The sequence below is a fragment of the Dipodomys merriami genome, unplaced genomic scaffold, assembly GCF_024711535.1.
Source record: "Dipodomys merriami isolate MVZ:Mamm:240054 unplaced genomic scaffold, mDipMer1.0.p SCAF_1116, whole genome shotgun sequence".
NCBI lineage: Eukaryota > Metazoa > Chordata > Mammalia > Rodentia > Heteromyidae > Dipodomys > Dipodomys merriami.
In genome coordinates, this window is record NW_027202401.1 from 131,886 (window position 1) to 147,867 (window position 15,982).

A 15,982-nucleotide genomic window follows, 5' to 3' on the forward strand; every position below is an offset into this window, starting at 1 on the left:
CTGATCCAGTTTTGGGCCAAAAAGCAGCCTGCTGAGTAAGAGGTTCCCAGGTCCAGGTGAAGCTGCAAATATTCAATCATTTGCTGCATCATTTTCTCTTTGGTTTGAGTATCAAACCAATATTTTAACGTCCATTTTAAAGGACTGTCCAGTGGGATCTCACTCATTTCGTGTACCTCAGAAGCTGCGCTATTTAGAATGTTCCCCTTAAGACTATACTTTCAGGGATCATTTCTATAGTTTGTTACTAGAATGTAACAAACTTGGTTTGGTTTACCAAGCTAGTGAGAGTACCCTGTAGATGCTCAGCCTTCAAATTCTGGAGACGTCCTGCAAACTACTCCATGTGCTTTGTCGGTCTCCAAGCAATTCCCTTTTGGGGTGAAAGCTAGTTGAACGTACCTACGTAGCAGTACAAACCTGTACCTGTGAGTAGGTGCAGGAAATCTGTCTGTAGTCACCTGCATGCCTCCAGCACTGTGGATCAAGACTTGACCCTTGGATTTCACGTCCAAATGTACCTGTCACTGGACACCCCCGGTTCCCTGCAACAAGGCAGAGGGATACTCTCTCCCCCAGGAGAAAGGGCTTCTGGGCACCTCTCCCAGATGGAGAGATCCTGGACAAGGCTCCACATTGTTAGAGTTGTGTACTCTTAAACAGAGTCACAACTGAAGACATGAGAGCAAAGATCTCAGCAAGGCAAAATTTATTTCTGCGCAGAACGATGTACTGTTCACTGAAATCCTGGCAAGCAAGCACACAGCAGGTGGGCTGGTCCCTTTCTGTCTCTCATACAGAAGGTGTGCCCAGGTGCATGATCTGCTCAGTACTGGCTAGTTTGAAGAAGGTAATTTTTTCGGATGGTGGTTTAATGTAACAGGACTAGGATGTCTTAACAAGAATAGGAATAAGGCATAACTAAAATTTAATGAGCTTGTAACAGGATGTCTTAGTAGAAGCCAAATAGGATGTAACTAAAACTTAATGAGCTTGTAACAGGGTTTCTTAACAGAAGCAGAATAGGATGTAAGTAAAATTAACAAGAGCCAAGCCACTTGGCCAAAGTAGAAGCTTTCAGAAAACAGTTCTCACAGAATTGATAGGAAAGTGGTACACTTTGACTTACTTTCATAGAAAAAACTTTTCTTGCACTACCTAGTAGGCATCAAGCCCTGAGTTTAAACCTTAGTACCACCAGAAAATTCACTTTAAAAACAAGGAGGGTGAATAAGATTTTAAAACTTTTAAACCAAAGACCTGTAAACAAGCTCCGGCTCCATAGCCCCCATGCTGTCTTCAGTGTTCTATTGTGCACCCGGCCATCAAGCTTCAGATGTCTGAGATCTCCGTGAAGGCCCAGCAATTCCATTGTTGGATTCTAATATATCCTTTCCAGCCCTGTTTGGCCTCAGGTTTTTGTAGTATCTGGTTTTTTGTGAAATCTTCGGGAATCCAGTTTATACGAAGATGTATACATTTGTGGACACTTGAAAGACTCCCAAACAGCTGTTCACAGGCTTTCGTCATAGATTCTTAAGTGACCTTCACTCCAGTCCTTCAATATCTTTGTGTTAGATATGGCATAACACTTGTATGACTTGATTAGAACAATGGCTCTGAAAATGCTGGTACTTAATATTTCCAGTGTACCATATCTCGTGCGCGTTGTGTGCAACTATGACCCCAATCTCTACTGAATCAATGTGTCCTGTGAGATATCTGAATGGCTCCATTCTTGGAGAGTATGCCAACAAGAGCCACTAGTACTGCCCAGGGGCAAATTCCTAAACGTTTCTTAACAATTGTGCGTGAGTTAGAACTGCCCTGGTCCTCTGAGTGGAATGGAAAAGAAGGCATCTGACCGTGGGTCTCCACACCACATCTGAAGTCTTGACTGCTCTGTTCTAGTGAAGATGGTTTTATTCAAGTTTTCAGTCATTGAACCTTATGCTTCCAGGTTCTCTACAGGCCAGAAAGGCAGAGAGCTGTTGAAGAAAGAACTCTTGATAATGTGAAGCTTCTTGAAGCTGGTACTAACATGCACCAACTTCGCTCACTTCATCTCCAAAATGTGATTTTTGATTCTCTGTCTTGGCCAAGGGGTTGTAGTTTCAGATTTTGCTTGGCACTCTCCACTATCATAACATTCATTAAGCCCAAGAATGCAGTGTGTAGACGACTATGATTCTATGTAGGTACTAACATGTACAAGGACTGGAGGAATTACCTATGGGAAGGGCTTAGGTCCATTGAATCATGCTTGGACCATTTTTAACTTGAATCTGTAGGTCACACTAACCATGTTCAGGTTTCTGGTCTCCAGGCATTGAAGTCCTTGTGGACCTTGTATCTAATAAAGTTGATACAATGACTGGGTTTCCTTGAACCATGCCTGCCGCCCTCCAGCCGCAGCACGGAGAGAAGGCTGAAGGCACAACTTTATTCCAGCAAATGCCTCAGCTACATACACTTTCTATATTTGTCAGATGCTGGCATCACATTGTTCCAGGACCCACTGCACCAACAAGTGTGGACAGTCCGCATCCTTCCTCATTCTATTTCAAATGATCTTTGTCTACCATACTCTCTCAGATAAATCCCCAGGCCCAAAGTGGAGAAAAATGCTTTCTCAAATAAAAGGGCAAGTACTTGCAGCCCAGAGGGTTGGAGTCAATGGCCTGGAGCCTTTGCTCACACATTGCCAGCTCCTGGCACTTCAGGGTCTACAACACATACCTAACAAGGGTTCTCTGAAAAGCAGATAGATCCTTGGTGGAGTGTGAAAGCACCCACCATCCTGGGTACCTGGACCACTGATCAGTCCATTGTCTGGGTTTAAATGAGTTTGAGAATTTTGGGAGGAAGAAAATTTGAGACTACTGCCATGGGGCCTTTTGCTCAACCATTGTTTCTCTCTTGATCAGAGAAAATAGGAAACAGCTTTTATCTAAGATTCTCTATTCTTCCCCAGGGATGTCAGGCTCAATTATTCACCCTTGACTCACTGTGGAAGATTCCATCATTATCCTTCCAACTGATTTAGACTTTTATAGATTTCTGAAGGCTTAAGTGATACTTGCTGGCACTGATCTTGAGTCTCTCTCTCTTCCCACCCTTCTCCCTTTAAGAGTATGAAAAGTAGCTTGAATTTTAAACTTCAAGTTCAACTTTTGGACTTTGTAATGTCTGGGTCACATGTATAAACTGTTTCCAGTTATCCCAAAGAAAGGGATAGTTTAGTCCTTCCACACCTCACATGTGGCGGTGGTGGACTGTAAGCCTCTGGGACTTCCTTCCTTGACACCCTCCATGTTAGACCCAGCACAATCACCTCTGAGCCACTAAGGTGGTCTCTATAGGTGGAGACTCCTAAAATGTATGTCTTGCACCAAGAGCCCCAGCAAAGGACAGCACTGAGCTTGTGGGAAAGGTGAGGTTCCTTTTAGAGATACTTCACACATTGCCTTGATTAAAGGCACGTGTGTGTCCTCACACAGAACATAGTTCTGCCGGTCTTCAGGCCTTGTACAACCTATGCATTCTCCGGTCTTTTTCCCTTTGCCATGACAACTCCAAAAGATGGGAGAATGAGATGCTCAATGCTGAGCAAAGTTACAAGAGCAACCATTACTGTGTGGTTGCCGTACCTGACCACCTTGGCCAGAGATGCATATGATGTGCTGAAAGAGTGTGAAGTTGAATAATCTCTGCAGCTTCAAATGAGAACTCTTGAAATCCAGTCCTAGAAGAGGTCTCTGGGGTCCTGTTGCTACTTTCTTATGTTTTTATAGGATACAATTTCTTTCCACTTTAATTCATGCCTAGTGCTAGGATTTAATCCCTCGTTATCCTCCTGGTATCCAGGAAAAAGAAACTTCCAGGTTAGAAGTTTTTGCACTGTCCTTCTGCATAGGGAAGGAGATCACCCCTGCAACTGGAGGTTTGGGGCTGTCCGACAAACTAGAATCTTTAAGGGAGCTCATCTAGGTATTTCTATCCTGTGGTTCTTCTCTGCTTTTTCCAGCCAGGGTTGACACAGAAGCAAACCAGCCTTGATGAGCCTGCCTGCCATTAGTCAAATACTTGGGTAGTTGGAACTTCAGTCAATGGTAGTATGGCCTCCTAAAGTGGGCAGGGGAGGTAGGCGGGTTCAAGGGCTTGAGGAACACATACAATCCTTAGACACAGTATGAAGTATTTCTCCTGGCTTAAAGACAATGAGGAACCCCAAAGGCCCACAATAACCTAGGAAGAGTCCTGTGAGGAAGAACTATCTTGAGAATGGTACGTGTAGCAGTAGAGATGAGACCAGGAGACTCTATAAGCCAGATGGAAGAAGATATGATTTCAGACAGAATGTCTCTCGTGGCCCTTGACTGCAAAAACAAAGACTGCATTGCTGACCTACTTCCCTAGAGATACTATCTACTAGTTTGGATAGGAGCATGGCCATGCATGGCTTGAAGGTTCTAGAAGGGAGAGGCTATGTCCTTAAGATTGTAAGTAGTGTCTCAAACTGTCTTAATTCCTGGCTCACAGAAAAGGCAACCACCATGCCACAGTCCAGCCGCAGCATGAACAAGGGCTCCCGAGGGGCAAGGGGGTTGATGAAGGAGGTAGAGAAGGAGGCTAAAGGCACAACTGTTTATTTCAGCAAAAGCCTCGGCTATATACACTTTCTATTTGTCAGATGCTGGCATCACATTGTCCCAGGACCCACCGTGCCAACAAGTGCAGATAGTACATAGCCTTTCTCATTCTATCTCAAACAATCTTTGTCTGCCATACTCCCTCAGAGAAGCCCTCAGGCCCAGAGCTGAGAAAAATGCTTCCTCAAATAAAAGGGCAAGTACTTGCAGCCCAGAGGGCTGGAGTCAATGGCTGGGAGCCTTTGCTCACAGTTCCTGCCACCTTGGGTCTACAACATTTCCCCCCTTTATTTTTTAAATTGAGCAAGTATCTGTCAGCCTGGACCTGGGCAAAGCAGTGGATCATAACATCTCAGGAAGAATAGCACAAACAGAACAATGCTCAAATACCAAAAGGAGTGCTGTAACAAATGTCCTGGGTTGAATCCTTGCAGGGAATGAAGAACTGATGCAGCCAAGTCTTTAGGGTCTGCTACGTTTAGGGTGGAGTGGCCAGTATCAAATATCTTTCCCTGAAGCTGTATAATAGCAAAGCTCAAATTATCATGGGACCAGATTCCTTGAATATGACCATGGGTATGGGTCCAAGTCACACTTCCATCCTATTTAAGAGGGGTAACACAATGGACAGATCAGCACGACATGTCATTTTTAACTGAGTCTTTCGCAGTTTTACCTGATTATTAACATACATCATGGCTGTTTCCGAAGCATTTCAACGTTTCACAATCTGTTTATCCCCTAGCACTTTGGGTCCCAAGGGCATTAGAAACATTTTGAGCCAAAGCATTACATGTTCTGCTGTGTATGTATGGTTTGGGTGAGGGCCACAGCAGAGCAGTAGCACTGGCAAGGAGAGTTATGGTAACAATGTTTTTCTTCTGAGGAGTCCAGATCTGCTTCTGCAGATGCTGAAGTGGGACCCCCTGAAGGGCAGCAGCCAATCATTCCCTGCACATAAGAGGGCCCAATGTCAGCACAAAGGCAATCCTACAAGGCCTTGTTAGGCCCTGTTTTCTTCCAGGGCCTAACTGCTGCCGGAAACACAGCAATTTTAAAAGCTAGTTGTCGGACCAGGATTGTGCCAGCTTTACCATCAACTACAATGTGGCTAACGGCTTTAAGAAGGTGGGAAACATTCTTGAAACATCAGGCCCCTGTCTGGTCTTAGACAACAACTCAGTCCTAGGAAGTAGGGAGCTTTTTCCAGGCCTTGGTTGTACATACATTAATCTGCCCATAAGCAACTTCAGAGTAATAGATCTGCTGCTGAATATCAGAGTATTCACCCATACTCACCAGCATGTCATAAGTTGTCGCTACCGCCTCGTCCACCAAGGAAGATACGACACCGAACTCCTCTCTGCAGTTTATTCAGGACCTTTTAGTAATCTTCTGACCCCAACCCCGGGGAGAATTCCCCACAGCCTTAAGTACCCGCTGGGTAGCCAACCCTGATACGCCACGTGGGAACCACCAATAGGTTCAGGTGCGCGAAAGCAAGCCAGATTCTTTGCCTTAGCCATATAAGGAGTTGTTTACCACAGAGAGCACTCGCCAATGGGAAGGCAGAGGGCGGAAGCCGGCGCCATCTTCCAGGTGCGGCCTCTTGAAGCTCCCTACAATAAGTTACAGGGATGTTGGTGCAGTTATTTTGCCACCCGATCGACCTTTCCATCCATTGTGCCTTCCATCATAGGTAATCCCCCCCCCCCATTGAGGCAGGCCTGAGCAATTTTCTTCCAGTCCCCTGGGCAGAATGCCTGATGGGCCAAATGATCAACCGGGGATGAAGTAAAGGGAGCAGTTGCCCCATATTGAGCAGTAGAAACCTTGATTTCTTTTAATTCCTTAAAATTTAGAATACCATACTGACGATTGCCTCTGTCTTATAAGACAGGAAAAAGTAGAAGTCTCCAGAATCCTCACCCTGGACTGCAGACAGAGGTGGTGGAGTCTGAATTGAGAGCAGGTGGTAATTACCTTCCCTTTTTATCACAGAGAAGGTAGCTCTCACAGGGCCGGGCATAGGGTAGGGCTGCTGCCCTAGAGGGTCTTTGTCTTTTTTACAGAGTGTTGAAAACCTGACAGACTTTTAAGGTTTCTAACGCTCCCACACTCAGACTTGACAGTCCTCTCCCTTCACATCTGATGTACAAAGGAGGGTCTATTTTTTCCTCAGACAAGGATTTTATAGTAACAATTTCAATCTGGTGATTGGGGTCAAGACTCTCTCGAATCATATTCCAACTAGAGAATGTCTGATAACTGGAATAAATGACCATATATAATCTACTTTCTGGGAGGAACAATTGGAACAGGCCTGAGTATAGTCAGGCCGTAGCCTTCAGGAATGCCGCTTCCTCGCACCTGGTTGTTTTTGAGATTAGAGACTGGCTTGAGGATCAAGAGTTATTTCTAGAGCTTGACAAGTAAACGGGCCTCTTTTACTGGAAATGACACCATTGGTGGGCACTAGGGAAAAGCTGCTGGAGAAAGGCTGAGCGTATGGTGTTGTATCCATAAGTTCTCTCTGACCTCCTCATTTAGTAGCATCCCCTTGTCGGCAGGGATAAACTCCCATTGCTCACTATGTCTAACAGGTTAATCTCCTTGGTGTCCTAGACACATTACTTGCTATTTATGATTAATGGTGCATTTATAAAGATGATGCCAAGTGTCATGTGCCCTAAACATTAACCCCTGCCAATTGAAAGAGACGACAATGCGATGGTTTGTTACAAATAAACCAACAGCTGAACAATTCCAGTACAATAGGGAGATTGGGGTCAGGCTAATTAGTTCAATAGAAGGAATTTAGGCGATAGGCTCCCAAGCTTTCAAGAGCTGGATGTCAACCAGGAAATACTGAAGAAATCCATATAAATGGTGGAAGCTACTTCCATGTAGTAGCACTGTGCCTTCTTCAGAAGAGGTCTCCCAGAGGTGGGCATGGGGAGACCATGGCCCTTTCAGAGTGTACCTGCAGGAACCTGGAAGGGAATGTCAGAAGGGAAATAGCCCCTGTAGCAGACTGCTTGGGTGGGGGGAAGGGCGCGTGGTTCTAACTTCTTTCCCTCAGCCTCCAGTTCTGCATGCTTCCCACTTGCCAAATCTAGCCGAGAAGCCAGACCCAGAGCCCAGAAGATGGAGGTCACTCCAAAGTTCCTCTGCCTTACATCTTGTAGCATGTTGGTGACTTTTATCTGGACTGTGTGTGAGGTACCACAGGGCTAGTACAGCACCCTAACCTCTTAGGTAAGCCTTCTCTTGATCTGGACGACCTCCAGTGTTTCTCAGAGAAGCATGCTCTAGCCTTTTCTCCTGCTTCATTCATGAAAATGGACATAAGAATTTTATCACAAGGCAGTATGATTCAGTGGGTTAACATGGGTATGAAACACCAGCGAGCAGGTAGTTATGAAAAGGTATTGAAAAGAGGGTCCCATAATAAACAAGAACCCAGTGGACTGCTAAATTCTCATTGTTTGATGTTGGCAAGAGGCCGAAATCCAGTTGGCTTTGGCTACTTATGGGGGAACTGAGTAATTTAGATTTGGGAGGCAGCACCAAGAGTCCTTGAAGGTGAAGAGCACATGTATATGTTTTGATAACTAGCACAAACACGGGGCTGTGTGGGACACATTGGTAGAAGTGGTCCCAGAGTGTGAGGATGATGGCTGGACTTGGGACAAAGAGCAGAAGGAAGCATTGTAAAAGTGCTAGAGAAAAGTAAATTCAGTGACAGACTGATCAGAAGCCAAGCAGTGGACCCAGATCTCACACATTCTGGGCCTCAAGCATTGGGACTACTGGGTTTTTATGAGACTACCGTTTTTTTTAAGGGGTCAAGTTACAAAAGCTGTGCCAGCTAAGTGGGTCTATGGAGGTCGCACCATGAGGAGGAGAGACATGTATAAAGAGGAGGGGGGATGAAAGAAGTTTCTAGTGAGAAGGGGCAGGAACAGCTGGATATCTTTAACCTTTCGTTGTCTGGGACATGCTAACCTTGGCTTGTGTCAGGTAATCTTCTGTTTCCTCCTGCATTTACTATGGGTAGGGAGGCTGATTGTGTGTGTTCATGTCTGTTTCTTCACTGTGACGTATTTATGAACTCCATTTGTGGTCCAAAGTTTACTGACTGGATTACACTGACTTTATCCAAACCTCACTTTTCCATCACCCTGTAACTAAATGACTTCGGTTCATATAGTGATTGATTTTTTAAAACTTAAAAAAGCAACAGTTCTGTGCTCATGTCTTGAATGTGACATTGGAGGAATGTCAATCCCACAGTGGTGGCTCCTACCCTTTAAATCTGAAGCTAGTTTTGTGACTTGGTTTGGGCAATAGATTGTAGCAGAAAGGAAATAACTGTTTCCAAACCTGGGTCTTTGCACACCTTTCCTTACTTTTTTTTCTCCTCCTAATCCCTCTCATGAGGAAGAGCCTAAGCTACGGGGAGTCTCCTGGTAATCATATCTCGAGGACCTGTCCTTGTGAGGGCCTTTCTCTATCAGCCAATTGGGTGAGTTGACTTTGAAATGAGCATGCTCACTGAGGACAAGGAAAGCAGCCTGCCAGCTGTGTCCACAAGACAAGTCTGATTCCCTTCAAAGATGATCTGACTTGATAAATGCAATGACTGTCTCAAGTTCCACCCCTTCCTGCTCCTTCTACATAGGATAATACAAAAAGAAAAAGATGTGAGTTCTCCAAAATAGTTCTTCAAGCAGAGTCCTTCAGATCTTCATTAATATGCAAGTACTTTGCTAAACCTTTAAATAGTGGGCAGAGGTGCCAGCCCGAGGAGCCAATACAAAATCATAAGCTTACCCTATGCCCAGATGCTTAGAGAAAGTGGGCTTTTGTTACTTAAAGGACATGTCCTTGATCTCCAGCAAAACTTTTTCCAATATTCATGAAAGGATTCCTAATGGCCAGTTTGTGCTAAATGCCTGTACTCGTCACTTGAAGGTAGAGTAGGCCCAATGCCTCTTGATCATCCTTCTCTCAGAAATGATGATTGGTTACTAGCTTTGCAGAAGAATCTAATTTTTATTAGATAATATTCAACAAGGCCTTGAGTAGATGGCTTGCAGTAGATGGCCTTGTCATCTTCTGTGATGTCTGACACTCTATGGTACAAGATGAGAGTGAGACATGACCAAAACATTCCCAGTGTGGAATGGGCTTAGCTCCTGTGCATATGACCTAGTCAACACTGAACATACTTGCTTATTTATGACTCTGGTGAGTGAGTGCCATGATCAGGTTGTCTTGCTGCCCCCAAATTGCTATTCTGACTTCCTACAAGGTGGTTTCCTTTTGATGTGCTATAGATGGCCCTTCAGAATTCAATTGAATTGACCGAACATGCTTGAAAGACTTTCAGATCTCCACTCAAATGTTGGGACTCACCTGATGAAATGAAATTGATGGGGGAAAAAAATCCTAGCATTCTTGGCAACCTATTCCTATTTCCTGCTCAATTTTTTTGGGGGGGAGCTGGTGAAGGGAATTATAACTGAAAGAGGTCAATATTCTAGGCTCTGGGGGTCCTGCTTATTTTTAGTGACCGTCACTAATAATTGTGGAATAGTAAGAAGCTTTTTGTTCACAGTGGCTGGAGGTGATCACGATGCCCGTGTTCATATATTTTGATACATGCTATGAGCTAGGTTCTGCTAAAGCCCTCTGGGTCTCAAGTCAGTTAGTGGTGTGGTGGGGTAGAGTAGACTCATAGCATCTTTAGGTTCATGGTTCTAAAGAGACACCCACTGAGGAAAATTGGTAAATGCCCTAGATGTATAGAATGGAGTACTAGATTGTTTCCCACACTGATGACTAGCTTCGGCTAAAGATCTGTCCTGTAAAACTTTCACTGAAGCCCTTTTGGGCTTTAGGAGATGATCACAAACTTTTACCTTGTTTGTAAGGACTTTGGGCTTTGTCAGAGGCATGTTTTCACACAAAGGCCTGAAATCCTCAGCAGACTCTAGTGGTTTAAATGTAATGGATAATGCATAACTGCCAAAGAACTTCTCAGTATGAACTGAGCTGTATAATACACCCAATGGTCATTAAAAATTTGCTTCTGAAACTTTAAAGTAATTTTTCCATCCTTAGTCAAAGCCATTTGTAATGTGTAAAAGGCATACTTGGTATACTTAAAGCTTAAGCTAGACAAAAGCTAGATACTTTGGATTTTGCAAAGCTCCAATAGAGTCCTAGGACTCCTGGGCATACCCAGGAGGGTGTGTATATATGGGGGAAACCACAAAGCACCCCTAAACTCTAACCTCTGGCTGGCATCAAGACTCAGCATAGAAAATAAAGGCTCAGGCAGTGTTCAACTGCACAGCTAGCGTTGAAAGATGGCCCTTGTAGAGTCAGACAGCCCCTCAGTAAGTACTAGAAGTTTTATTGATTGCAGCCATTTAAGGAAACGTGTCCTATCTGCAGCTAACCATTTAGCTAACTGAACAGACTTCAGTGGTCATATAAAACCAGCAAGCACTTTACAGAACTCAGCTCCCAATCAAATGACAAGTCCTGGGAAGAATCCTGCTTCTAGACTGACCGTATTATTATTTAATTTCCAGCTTAAAACATGTGAAGACAGCAATTAAGAAATCAAGACAACCTAGGTTTTAGAATCACCAATAGTGATTGTGAATCATCAACTTAAATTCTTGTCCAAGAAATTATGCTCCACCAAAATCCTAAATGGGAAAGGTGTCTTGATTAATAGAAAATATTAAAGATGATTTTTACAGAACTTCAATTTAATAAAAAATAAACTTCAGCAGAGAGGTAACAGCAGAAGGAGGAAGAATCTGTAAACTTAAAGACAAATGAATTGAAGATGAGATTATAGATTTTAAAATCTTCTTGATAAAGTCTGAGGCAGGAGGTTTACAAGTTCAAAGCTAGCTTTGAAATCTATTCCAGGACCTTCTCAAAAAGAAAATGGTTTCACGGCCATTTGATTTTGTACTGAAAATCCTTAATTTGTATAGTTTTTGAAAGGGTAAATGTTATGGTATGTGTGTTATATGTCAATAAAAAGAAAACAATAACAGAACATGGACCCTACAAAGTGTAAGTAAAAAGGGTAATCTTTCACTGCATGAGAGATGTAAGAATTAAGTAAAGCTGTTCTAGTATATTTGCATCCCGTGCTAGTAAGTACACTGCTGGGCCCCACTCATTTTGTGGGTGTTGGCCTAAGTTGATAGAATGCTTGCTTGACAGTCCAGCGGTATCAACCATTAACAGTTTCTAGTAATTTTCTAGCAGTTGAGACTAAAAGCCATCTTGTAGACTAAAACTATTTTTAAGAAGAAGTGCTGAGATACTGAGTGTTTAACCCCAGTTTTTATTAAATAAACCATAGCAGAGACATTAGGTAGAATATCTACCATCTAAGTAACTATAAAAATTTTGAAAGCAGAGATAAAATCAAAGTGGAATAGCACCAAATACACCTAATTTGCTACACACTTTCACAGAACTTTCCAATGAAGAAAGGAAAGCGAGATGTTAGCATAATATAGCTACATGGTATTACTAACATCACAACCTGCTCTGCTACTGTCAGACTGACTTCTATTATGTCTAAATCATATCTAAAATACTGATGTAAAAGGTCCTGGAGGAACTTGGATTATGCACTTGTTCTTATATAGTGCAGAGACTCTCAGGCAAGCTATGTTTTTTCTAGAATGATCGGGCAGTGAGTTTAAAAATGTCACAATGCCTTGGACAATTTTCACCATGAAATGGCTTTTTGGAAAAGCAGGTTTTGCAGATGGCAAAATGGGTCCCTATTGTGGTGGCTATAACGCCAGAATCGGAGACAAAGGAATTCGGTGAAGAGGCATTTTGAGCCTAGCATGTTCCTGCTCTCCCTGCAGGTGGGGAAAGACCTGATGTGGAAGCTGCAGATAAGATGTGGTCCCATTACAGCTGTTTCATTAACAAGTGGGCTGAGGTCTTAAGTTGCCGGCAGGCAGGTGTTCTGGGGAAATGATGGAGGGATGCACTTGCTCAACTGAGTCCATGTAGGAGTCAAAGTGGGTACTAAGTAAAACCTGTCTCCTTTGCCTTTGAACCAGGCTGTCCTGTGTGAGAATGAGAATGTTATTTGATGGGAGCTCTGGTGTCATTGTTTTTAAAGGCAGCTAGAAATGCCACTAACAATCTGAATTTCAGTGGCTGAAAGACTGTTTGAACATCAGGCTTCCTGCCATGAACTGACATGTGTATCTCCCACCCGTTTGAAACCCTCTCCTTGTCCGTTACATAGTTTGTATATCAAATGACAACTTTATTTGTGTCATTGGGACACATTGGTGTCCCTAACCAATTGTACTCCTATCCTCCTCCACTTGAGGATTATAAAACTCCAAACGGTTTTCTGGAGGTAGAATAGTGGCAGCTGGGGATTTCAGTTGTGTTTCTTTCTCAGGGGCCCATAATGGGAAGGGCTTCCCACTGGAAGGTAGGCCAAATGTCTCAAATCTTGTACCATTTATATTTGCTGTAGGAAGACATCTGTGCACTTGAAATGTGGTCACTGAAGTAATAGCTTGCGATGTTCTCCACAGACCTTCACTTGTTCTGGGATTCTGGAGTTTTAACTTTTTCCTACAGCTGCTAGATTCAAAAGATAAAAGAGCCTCCCAGCCTGTCTAACTGCTCTCCAATGGAACTCTTAAATTTCTTTCTCCAACTTGGGACCAAATGCCATTTTAAGAAAATAAAGATGGCACCTAATAATAGCTGAGCAACTCAAACCACACACAATTCTGTTTATAGGGATCCTGCCTTTAACAGTATGGGGGTAAAGAGGTCAGACTCAGGACCTTATTAACAAAATTGTGATCATGCATCAAGTGAAGGCAATTTCCAGCTGAAATTACAAACTATTGAAGGCATTACCTAGCCATGTGTGTATTATAGTATTATAGGGCAGAACCAGACACGATAAGGAGGGTTAATAACCTCATAATCACCTTGATTTGTCCTTTTGAATAAATGAACAAGATCTTATCAACCTACAGGTCCCAGCCTGGATCTAAAGAGAGGTCAGCAGTGTCTTCCTATGACTGAGTTATTCTAGAGTGACAAATCCAGGGTTTTATTCCTACAAGCTTCAAGAAGTGGGTAGTTAACAGCACATCACATAGGCCCTTCCACTCTTCAGCCAGCTGCTCATCAGATCCTTGGTTTCTAGGTTTTGAGTAAGACACCATCTCTGGGGTAGGAGGGAGTGAAGAAGCCCCAATGTTGTAAGCGCAAACCCAGAGAGAACACATGATGGAGAGCTGGTTGGTGCCTCCTTCAGTTGTTGTAGACAGATTTAATCCTAGTTCTGTTTCCTAATTTAAAGGTGAGTCCACCAACCATAATACTGGAAAGTCTCCTGAAGGGGCTGACTTTGAGGGGCTCACCCTCCATCAAAGCAGAACGATAGGCTAGACTTTAATTCCACTTTAAATGGGTCTCTTGACAAAGATTAGCTATCTTGGAAGCATTGTTTCTAGGGTCAGTGGCTCAAGTTTCAGTGCCTGAGCAGTGTGGCATGTGAGCTGAGCAGCACGGTCTATGCCTGGTGTTCGATTCTAGTCAAAGATGGTTGTCTAATAGAACTCAAAGTTATCATACTGTCTTACAATTGGAATTTTGTCAAAGGTCAGGCAAATGGAATGAAATTCCTTACATAGAGAGATTCATGCTATTCTCTAAGAACTTCTAATGGGAGTTAAATTGACGGCCCAGAGAAGCAGGCTAATCCCTTTCCCAGACATTAAAACACAGGGGAAAGAGGGGAAATGTAGACATTAATCTTTTAGTCCCTCTTAATATGGGGTGACAGGGCATCCCCAGGAGCAGCCAACAAGTAAGAATGAGGAGCCCTCTGGGGGCGGGTACATCTAGATTTGGAATTAAGCAATGATTCTGCCCCTGTGGGCTGGGTGATAGAGCCAAGGGCAGGATGTACCCAAGCAGGCCCAGCCCAGCAGGGAATGATGGCCAAGGTACTATTACTGGAAAGCTGAAGGGCAAAGACCTCAGACAATGTTGTAGTACTGGAAATCTTTTGGTGCACAGAGAGGTCTACAGGTTCTTCCTCAGCTGATGAGACTGCCGGTAGCTATGACTCCAGGACTATAAGGCGATAATGTGTCTGTCAAATGGGAGAGGTGCTTCCAGGAGCTGCCTGGGAAAGGGGTGACCCTGGCTGCTGTGGCCAGAATAAGTAGCATCTCTGAAGACTGAAGGTTCCATAGCCTTGGGCTGAGGTCTACATGCAATGTTGCCCAGATTCCAGATACTGCACGCAGGCAGAAGACAGAAGGCCTGCCCATCTCCTAGCTGTCTCCCAGAGTCTCAGGAGCCATGTACACAAAGTTTGTGCAGACTCAACACAAAGATTTACCTACACCCAAAAGGAACAATTCAAAGGCCTGACAGGTGGAAGGAACTGAAGCCAGGCTGCCATGTAACTGAAGAGTCTGAAGAAAGGTCAGTGCGGTGGAAGCAAGGAGGAATGAAACCTCCAACATGTTACAGGATGAGGGAGGCATCACCCATGTAGGGCACAGCCAACTTCCTCTTTAGCTGTACACGGAGCTCATGCCCACAGCAGAGTTCTCTATCTAGCAGCTGTCTGAGCTAGTGCAGGATGCCCAGGCCATTGTCGGCTATCTGGGAGGCTGTCCATCTTCTCATGAGACATAGCATGGTGGCCAAACTCAATGGCACCACAGACCACACCTGTGGCTGCATGATGCTCAAATACTTATCCAGTACTCAGTCCCTGAGTCGTGTGACCTCCTTCATGGTCACAGCTCTCTGGCTCCTGGAGATGAGTCTGCACTGTGTCAAGGTCTTTGTTCTTGGGGATCTCATCTTCAGTGTGCATTTATGTGCATCCCATGTTTCTTTTTGCCTACTAGAGCTGAGGAGCCTTCACTTTGGCCGGCACACGACGTACTTCAACTGCAGCACATTACTGTCTACATCCAGGTTCTCTACCTGCTCCTAGAACGTGTCCATCACCGATTTTACTAGCTCTGGCTCCATGGTGCTCAGGGGCTTGTCCAGTATGTTGGTCCCTACACTGTGTTCCTGGATACTCTCTTTATAGTCATGGCTGTTTACATCTTTGAGGTGAATAGGCATTGCATCCAAGCAGGCTACCAGATTAAGCCCGCTCAAACCTTCATTCTTGTGAATGTTGCTTTTGGCATACACTTAAGACACCCTCTTGTCTAAAGATTCTCCTTCATGTTGTCCTGTTGGGAGGCAGAGTCCCTGAT

The 15,982-nt window shown here is 44.0% G+C and overlaps 1 pseudogene; it reads left to right on the top strand.

Moving 5' to 3' along the window:
- The first annotated feature begins 209 nt into the window (after positions 1–209).
- On the top strand, positions 210–286 carry LOC138822525 (small nucleolar RNA U3; annotated as a pseudogene).
- The last annotated feature ends 15,696 nt before the right edge of the window (positions 287–15,982 follow it).